The sequence below is a fragment of the Mesocricetus auratus genome, unplaced genomic scaffold (genome assembly GCF_017639785.1).
Source record: "Mesocricetus auratus isolate SY011 unplaced genomic scaffold, BCM_Maur_2.0 Super-Scaffold_100066, whole genome shotgun sequence".
Taxonomy (NCBI): Eukaryota; Metazoa; Chordata; class Mammalia; order Rodentia; family Cricetidae; genus Mesocricetus; species Mesocricetus auratus.
In genome coordinates this window covers 546,268-554,089 of record NW_024429235.1, presented here as the reverse complement: position 1 = coordinate 554,089, position 7,822 = coordinate 546,268, and the positions used below count along the sequence as shown (strand labels likewise).

General features: G+C 39.8%; 1 pseudogene; it reads right to left on the bottom strand.

The window, feature by feature from the left end:
• Positions 1-412: 412 nt before the first annotated feature.
• Positions 413-7,483, bottom strand: LOC101827215 (annotated as a pseudogene).
• Between the last annotated feature and the right edge of the window lie 339 nt (positions 7,484-7,822).

Genomic DNA, 7,822 nt, shown 5'->3' with positions numbered 1-7,822 from the left:
GATTCCTTTCAAAGGATTTACCACATTGGTTTCATTCACAGGGTAGGTCTTGGGTATGTGTTCTTTTATGATATTGAATACTCCTGACGTGTGAATAGACTTTACCACATTGATTATATTCCTACGGTTTCTCTCAAGTGTGTGTTCCTCTATGATATTTGAGCCTATTGGCCCATGTATAGGCTTTGACACATTGATGATATTCATATGGTTTCTCTCCAGTATGTGTTCTTCTATTTCTTTGAAGATGACCATTATGAGCAAAGGCTATTCCACACTGCTGACATTCAAAGGGTTTCTCTCCAGTATGTGTTCTTCTATGTAATTTAAGATCATTGGCCTGTGAAAAGGCTTTACCACATTGACTGCACTCATATGGTTCCTGTCCAGAATGTGTTCTTACAAGAGTGGCTCATAGTTCAAAGGCTTTACCACAATTATTACATCCATATGGTCTCTCTCCTGTATGTGTTCTTTCATGTACTTTCAAGCCACTGCCAAGTGAAAAGGCTTTACCACACTGATTACATGCATAGGGTTTCTCTCCCGTATGAGTTCTTTTATGTATTTGGAGTTTACAGTGTTTTGAAAATGCTTTCCTACATTGATTACTTTCATAGAGTTTCTCTCCAGTGTGTGTTCTTATGTGTCTTCTAATCTTACTATGACTTGCATAGGCTTCACCACAGTGGATATATTCATAGGGTTTCTCTCCAGTGTGTGTTCTTTGAAGTATTTGAAGTTGACCATGTCTTGCAAAAGCTTTCCCACATTGATTGCATTCATAGGGTTTATCTCCAGTGGGTGTTCTTTGATGTACTTGAAGATGACTGTTCTGTGAAAAGGCTTTACCACATTGATTGCAGTGTCAGTGCCTCTCTCCAGCGTGTGTTGTTTTATGTACTTGAAGTTGACCACGACTTGCAAAAGCTTTACCACACTGAGCACATTCATAGAGTTTCTATCTAGTGTGTGATCTTTTATGTCTTTGAAGATGATCTTGCCTTACAAATGCTTTACCACATTGATCACATTAAAAATGTCTCCCTCCAATATGTTTTCTTACATATGCTTGAAGCTTCTCACCATGCCTTGCAAAGGCTTTAGAACACTGATTACATTGGTAGGGGTTCTCTCCAGTATGTGTTCTTAGATGACTTTTAAGCTCACCATGACTTGCAAAGGCTTTACCAAATTGATTACACTCATGGGTTTTCCCTCCAGTATGTGTTCTTCTTTGGAGTTGGAGACAACTGTGACATGCAAAGACTTCACCATTCTGAAGACTTTCATATGGTTTTGCTCCAGTGTGAATGTTTTCATGACTTTGAAGATGCCTATAACACACAAGATTATAACACAATGAGAGTATTCACATGGTTTCTCACTGTATGTCTTCTTTCCTTCCTCCAACCTTAATAGACATATGTGAAAGCTTTACCACATGCATTATAGAGATGAAACTTAGTATCTGTATAAATTTATTTCCTAATTTGGTCTAATTGTAAACAGGAAGTGGATCTTAAGTTTTACATTCCTGATACGTCCCATCATTAGGGGTTGATTTGTGTCTTTGAAGATACCTGTTTGTGATAGTAACAGCCTTTATTTCATGGCCCACATTTATGGCATCTTTATTACATGAGATTTTTCACATATTTGAAAAGAACTAGAGGAACTAAGAGCTTCACCATACTTACTGCAATCATAAGTTTTCCTATAGTGTAAGTCACACTTCATTGTCAGAATGTACCAGGACAAATGGAAGTGTTCATACATTCCAGTTATCATAGTGTTTTTCTGCAGTGTGTGTTTGTTGATGTCTTTCCAATGAAGTTGGAAAACCAATTAACTGTAAACTTGTATGACATTTAATGGATCTCCTCAAAGTTGGGACCACTAAATATCTTCCCCAACTTCTAAATGTTCTGAGGGAGAGGGGTATGTACACACCTTCTTTCAATATTCTATGCTCACATTACTTGTATTTAGGGTTACATGTGATATTCTTTCTTTTTAACATGTTTTTTTGACCCAGGATTCTCATTGTAGCTATGGAGTCCTAGAACACACTGTGTAGAGGAGGCGGGCCTCCAACTCACAGAGATCCTCCTCCTGTGTCCCAAGTGCTGGGATTGAAGGTGTGCACCCCCACTGCCCAGCCTAACATATGATATGATTATTAAAGGAAGAATAACAACTAAAAGTTTTCCATACTTCATTCACACAGTTTCACTTTTTTTCCCTCACAGACATGTGGTATAGGGATTAAGGTTTCTCCACAACAACCTTCTTGATTCTCATAAACTGATACTTTCAATATACTTAAGAAAGGTACAAATATGTGAGCCATGGCCAGATTTACTATAGATTATTTTTTTCTTGAAATGTATTAGACATATATGTATCATTTATTTAATGTGTACACTGTTTACAATATCTGAGTGGTATGAAACTAAATGGATTGGAATTGCTACAGCATTACATCTCATGGAGCTGTATTGCAAATGGCGTTATAAGTTAAGGCATTGTTTTGCTGAGTTCTGTTTCACAGGCATTCCTCGGAATCACAGAATAACTACCTGATGCTGAGGTATATGTTCTGGTAAGAAATTAAGAGTCACTAATGTACTTTAAGCTGTGCTTATTTACACTGCTGCTCTGCTTAAAAACCTCTAGGACACATTAAAATTTCTTCAGAGCCAAATTTGTGTAAACTTGTACAAGAAAATTTCCTTCTATGTCTTCGAGAATTTTCACAGTATTCTTCAATATTATGGTCTTACCACCTGTAGCCTAAATACAATATGAGAAAATACAGGATATATGAATGGAAATTATACAAAATTTAAGTTAATGTCATCAATGAACATTAGAAGTATGCCTTATTCACCTAAGTTTCCCTTTTCTCAATCAAAATTACTGAAGATCATCAGCAACAAAGAAACAGACTTCCCCTTATTTAAACCATGAAGGAAAATTCAGTCAAACCTATGGCAGTGAGGTTCCTGTAGGTGTCCAGCATCACATCCTTGTAGAGACTTTTCTGGGAAGGATTCAGCAAAACCCACTCTTCCTGAGTGAAGCCAATGTGCACATCATCATAGGTTACTGCATCTAAAACATCCCACACATGTGTAAAACAGGAAGCGTGATATATATATATATACACACACACACATACACACACATATATATATATCACACACACATATATATATGTATATATATATATGTCATTGATTGTATATTCAAATAATTCTGGTGCTTCCCATTCTTATTCAATGACATGGACATTAAAATGTATTCACCCAGTGAGTTTAGCAGGAAAGAGACTAGGAGGTTCCCATGCACCATTTCTTGGCCTTTTAATTAGCTATAGACTTGAGAAAGAAATCCCAGTGAAAGACATAAAGGTAGAGGCAAGCCAGCAGACCAACACATGCTGAGAACACATCAGAGAAATTACATGACAAGGCCAGCCTATGACAGCAATGCCCCATTCCCTGGTACCAACATCTGTGTTTGTTGGTTTTTATTGCTGTGGAGACACAATGAGCCATGTCAATACTTACAAGAAAATATTTTACTTGGGTATCTTTCTTCAAATTTAAGAGGTTCACTTAATGTCCCTCACTGCTTGAGAATGGCAGCCTGCAGGCATATGTGTTGCTGAAATCAGAGTCCTTACATCCTGACTCAGAGGCAACAGGGAATTACCTGACACTGAGCAGCACCCTGAGTATGAGAAACCTCAATGCCCTACATCACAATGACAAACTTACTCTAACAAGGAAAAGCCCACTCCAACAAAGCCACACCTTCTACTACTGTCACTAGTGGGAGCTCACAGACTATAGATTGACAGCTGGGAACCTGCATGGGTGACAATGATGAGACTTGATCTGTTGGGGGACCCTGACGGTGAAAACAGGACCCATCCCTGGTGCACAAACTAGTTTTTTGGAGCTTAATCCCTACAGGTGGATGCCTTGCTCAATCTTGACACACGATGGAGTGGCTTGATGCTTCCTCAATTTTGTATGCCAGACTTTGTTGTCTCTGGAATGAAGGCTTTCCACCCTCTGTGGAGTGACTTTGGGGTGGCAACAGAGAGAGGTAGGAGATAGTAGATGGAGAGAGAGGGCAAAAAGGGTTGGTTTGCAAAATGAAAAGTAAATTAAATATGTAAAATAAATGTAAAAAGAAACAGTGCATGATTTGTATTATGCACCCAAAGTAACTGATTTTGCTCTCATTGCTTGATAAGTCACAAGAATTTTCAAAGGAGTTTATCTCAATATTTTTCTGTATACAGTTTGTGTGTAAGTAAGATTTTCCATGTGCATACATGTTACATACCAGAGAACAGGGAGCTGCATTCAATGAAACTGGAGTAGCAGGTAGTTATGAGCCTCCAAATTTAGTTGCTGGGATCTGAACTCAGGCCATCCCCAAGAAGAATAAGTGATGAGTCACCTGTCATGCTCCAAACTATGTTTTAGTCAAAACAGTAAAAGTCTTTCACAGATTAAAAACATGAAGGATAAAAGAGCCTACATGAATAAAGTACATAAATAATCATTGGGAATTTGATACATCCATAATAAGATACCCTAAAATGTATATTTGCAACTTGATTTAAATGTAATCCATGGAAAATTCCCAACAGCTTATAATAGGATACCTGATTCCAAAGCTACAAGCAAAGTGGAAACATAGAATTCTCACGAGGATTACAAAACAATAATCATACACATGTTCACACAGTATGACGTCTGTACTTACAGCAAATATACAGCAACATAGAAGGTGTGTGATATTTGGGAAAAAAGAAGGGGATGGAGAGAAAAAGCCAAGAACAAAAGCAGGAAAATATAACATAATCAACTTTTCATCAAAAGACAAAAGGAAATTCAGCCTTTGACTCCTGAGTGCAGGGATTAAAGGCATAGACAATGACCTCCAGGCTCCTAAAACAGACTTTGCAGTCCACTTATGCTGTGATCTTGAATTTCCTTTGGGGTCACACTCCACATTACACTCTGAAGAATTTAAATACAGGAAACTGGAAGCCAGGCTAGTTAAGCAAAAGAAAGACTTCAATAGAAAAGATATTATTATGTTTATTTCATAGCACATGAGTAACATGGTTACTCATATGTTACTGTCAGGTCCTAAGGTAGAGGTGCCAGGAGATGAGAAAGACAAGAAAGACAGAACAAAGAAAAGATAAAAGCTGGGTCAGGGAAGACTTGCTTAAGCTTTGTTTTATTCTAAGAAAGCTTCTTAAGATGAATCACTTCTTTTTTGTGTTTTTCGAGACAGGGTTTCTCTGTATTATTTTGGAGGCTGTGATGGAACTAGGGAACTCAGGGAATCTCATGATCATTACTGACAAAGCCCACAGTGGCCTTTGGACAGATAACCATTGATCCATGCAGTGGGAAGACATTGTTTCTCCACAAATGAAGCAACTGCCCCACAGAGTCTTCTTTCCAGATCATTACCAGGTCTCACAAACCAATTCCTGGTTTTAGACAAGGTTCTCTGTTTTATTTTATTTTATTTTTTGGTTCTCTGTGGTCATGGAGGTTGTCCTGGAACTCACTCTGTAGACCCGGCTGGACTCACAGAGATCCACCTACCTGTGCATCCAGAGTGTTGGGATTACAGGCATGTGCCACCAATGCCCAGGTGGCTCTCTGTTTAATTACCAACACATTAGGCCATTAGGGAAAGCACAAAAGACATAAGCCCCAGGATATTAGTAGCTTTCCCAGGAATGTTCCTCCTCTCTGCCTGGGGGCCTAAATGAAATCCTTGGTAGATCAGGCAAGTTCTTAACACTACAGTGTTTTACATTTCAAATAGTTGTCATCTGGTGTCCTCTTTCCCATCTGGCAGATCTATGAGACTCTCTAGAAGAAAACTGGAACTTTTTGGCCCACCAGGCCTTAATGTTCACTGTGACCCAGTAATACCCCCTGGAGCAGCTTTTAAAAGCCCCATTCTTAGCTGGGCATTGGAGGCTGCATGCCTTTAATCCCAGCACTCAGGAGACAGATGCAGGTGGATCTCTCTGAGTTAGAGACCAGCCTGCTATACAAGAGCTAGTTTCAGGACAGCCTCAAAAGCCACATAGAAACCCTGACTCGAAAAACAAAATGAAAAGAAAAAACAGCAGCCCTGTTCTGTGATGTGGGGATGGGCCTAGGAGCTGTTTGTACCTCAGGGGTGTCTCTTTTGTCATGGTTTGGAGACTAATGTCTGGAAAGTCAAGAAGAACATATGCATATTTTATCACCCTAATCTCTAACAGACCTGGTTAACATACCAATTATTTTAGAGGCAGCCCTCTCTCAGGTAAATTCTATTTTGTAGGACATGCTATTCCCTAAGGATTGGTAAAACCTTTATATCAGCAATTCTACTCTTCAACATCATTGCTTAGTAGTGTTGTGCGATCCATCACAAGAATGCCATTTGCAATCTTCTTTAACCCAAGCCCTCAGGCGGAAGAGTGAGGCAAACCTTTCTGAGTTTGGGGTTACCCTGATCTACATTGCAAGTTCCAGCTCAGACTCCAAAGCTACACAGAGAAATGCTGTCTCAAAAAAGTAAATAAATAAAACAAAAGTAAATAAATATAAAAATAGAAAGAAAAAAATACCATTTACACCATGCACAAAATTAAATCCAAATGGATCTTATACCTAAATGTTAAATGTGAGGTGCAGAACTTCTAGAAGACACTAGAGAAACTAGGCCTCTCCAAGTTTGACAACATGGTTCCTTAAGCACCAAATGCACATTGGTGTTGACTACAAAGATGTTTCTACTCAAATCTCCCTGATGGAAATGATTTCCATAGACACAGTCCAAAAACTGAAGTATTCACATGCCAGAACCAGAATCTGAGGAGTTTCTAGGACCACTTGGGACCTCACAGAGCACTGAATGTGGCCTCAGTTTCTCACCCAGCCTCCTGGAGTGCCTGCCAAACCATCTCCCATGCCTCCCCCATCCTGTTCTCCCCATCTTGGGATAGCATCCACTGGTTCACCATGCTGTGGCTTCCATGCTCATCCATGCTCCCCTCACATCCCCTACAGCAGTGCTCACAGTGCAGCAATCAATTCCCCTGGTGTCTGTCCTGCTGTGAAACCAAGCCTGCAGCATGGCTCCAGGAAGTGTCTGTGAGACCTGTGACTGGCAGGTAGGCCCAGTGACCCTGATTAGCTGGTGAGGCTTCAGTGACAAGAACACTTCCTGAAGTGTCAGAGTCTGGTTAAAGCCACAGCACAGGGGTCCCTGGCCCTGTCTTCTGCTCCAGACATGGGCCTTTTAGAGATCTGCAGAGACACAGATTTCAGTATCACTCACCCCTGTCTGCAGGAGATGATCTAGCTCTCCTCCTGCAGTTCACAGGTTCATCCTCTTCCTCCTCCTCCACACCAGTTGTCAAGCTTGCACAGATCATGACACAGTGTGGACTGGAATGATTCTCTCATTTAACAGATGGAAGGGAGCCCAGAGTATTAAAAAAATAGAGATTTTTAGGACACATAAGAATATGTTTGGTGCTGGGCAGTGGTAGTATAAGCCTTTAATCCCAGCACTCAGGAGGCAGAGACAGGCAGGTTTCTGTGAGTTAGAGACCAATCTTGTCTACTAGAGCTAGTTCCAAGACAGCCGATAACAAAAAAAAAAAAAAAGAAAGAAAGAAAGAAAGAAAAACCCAGTATCAAAAAACAAAACAAAAAGTATATTCTGTTTCTTCTTCCTAATTTCAGGGGAACTGAGTCTACTTTTTACCTGA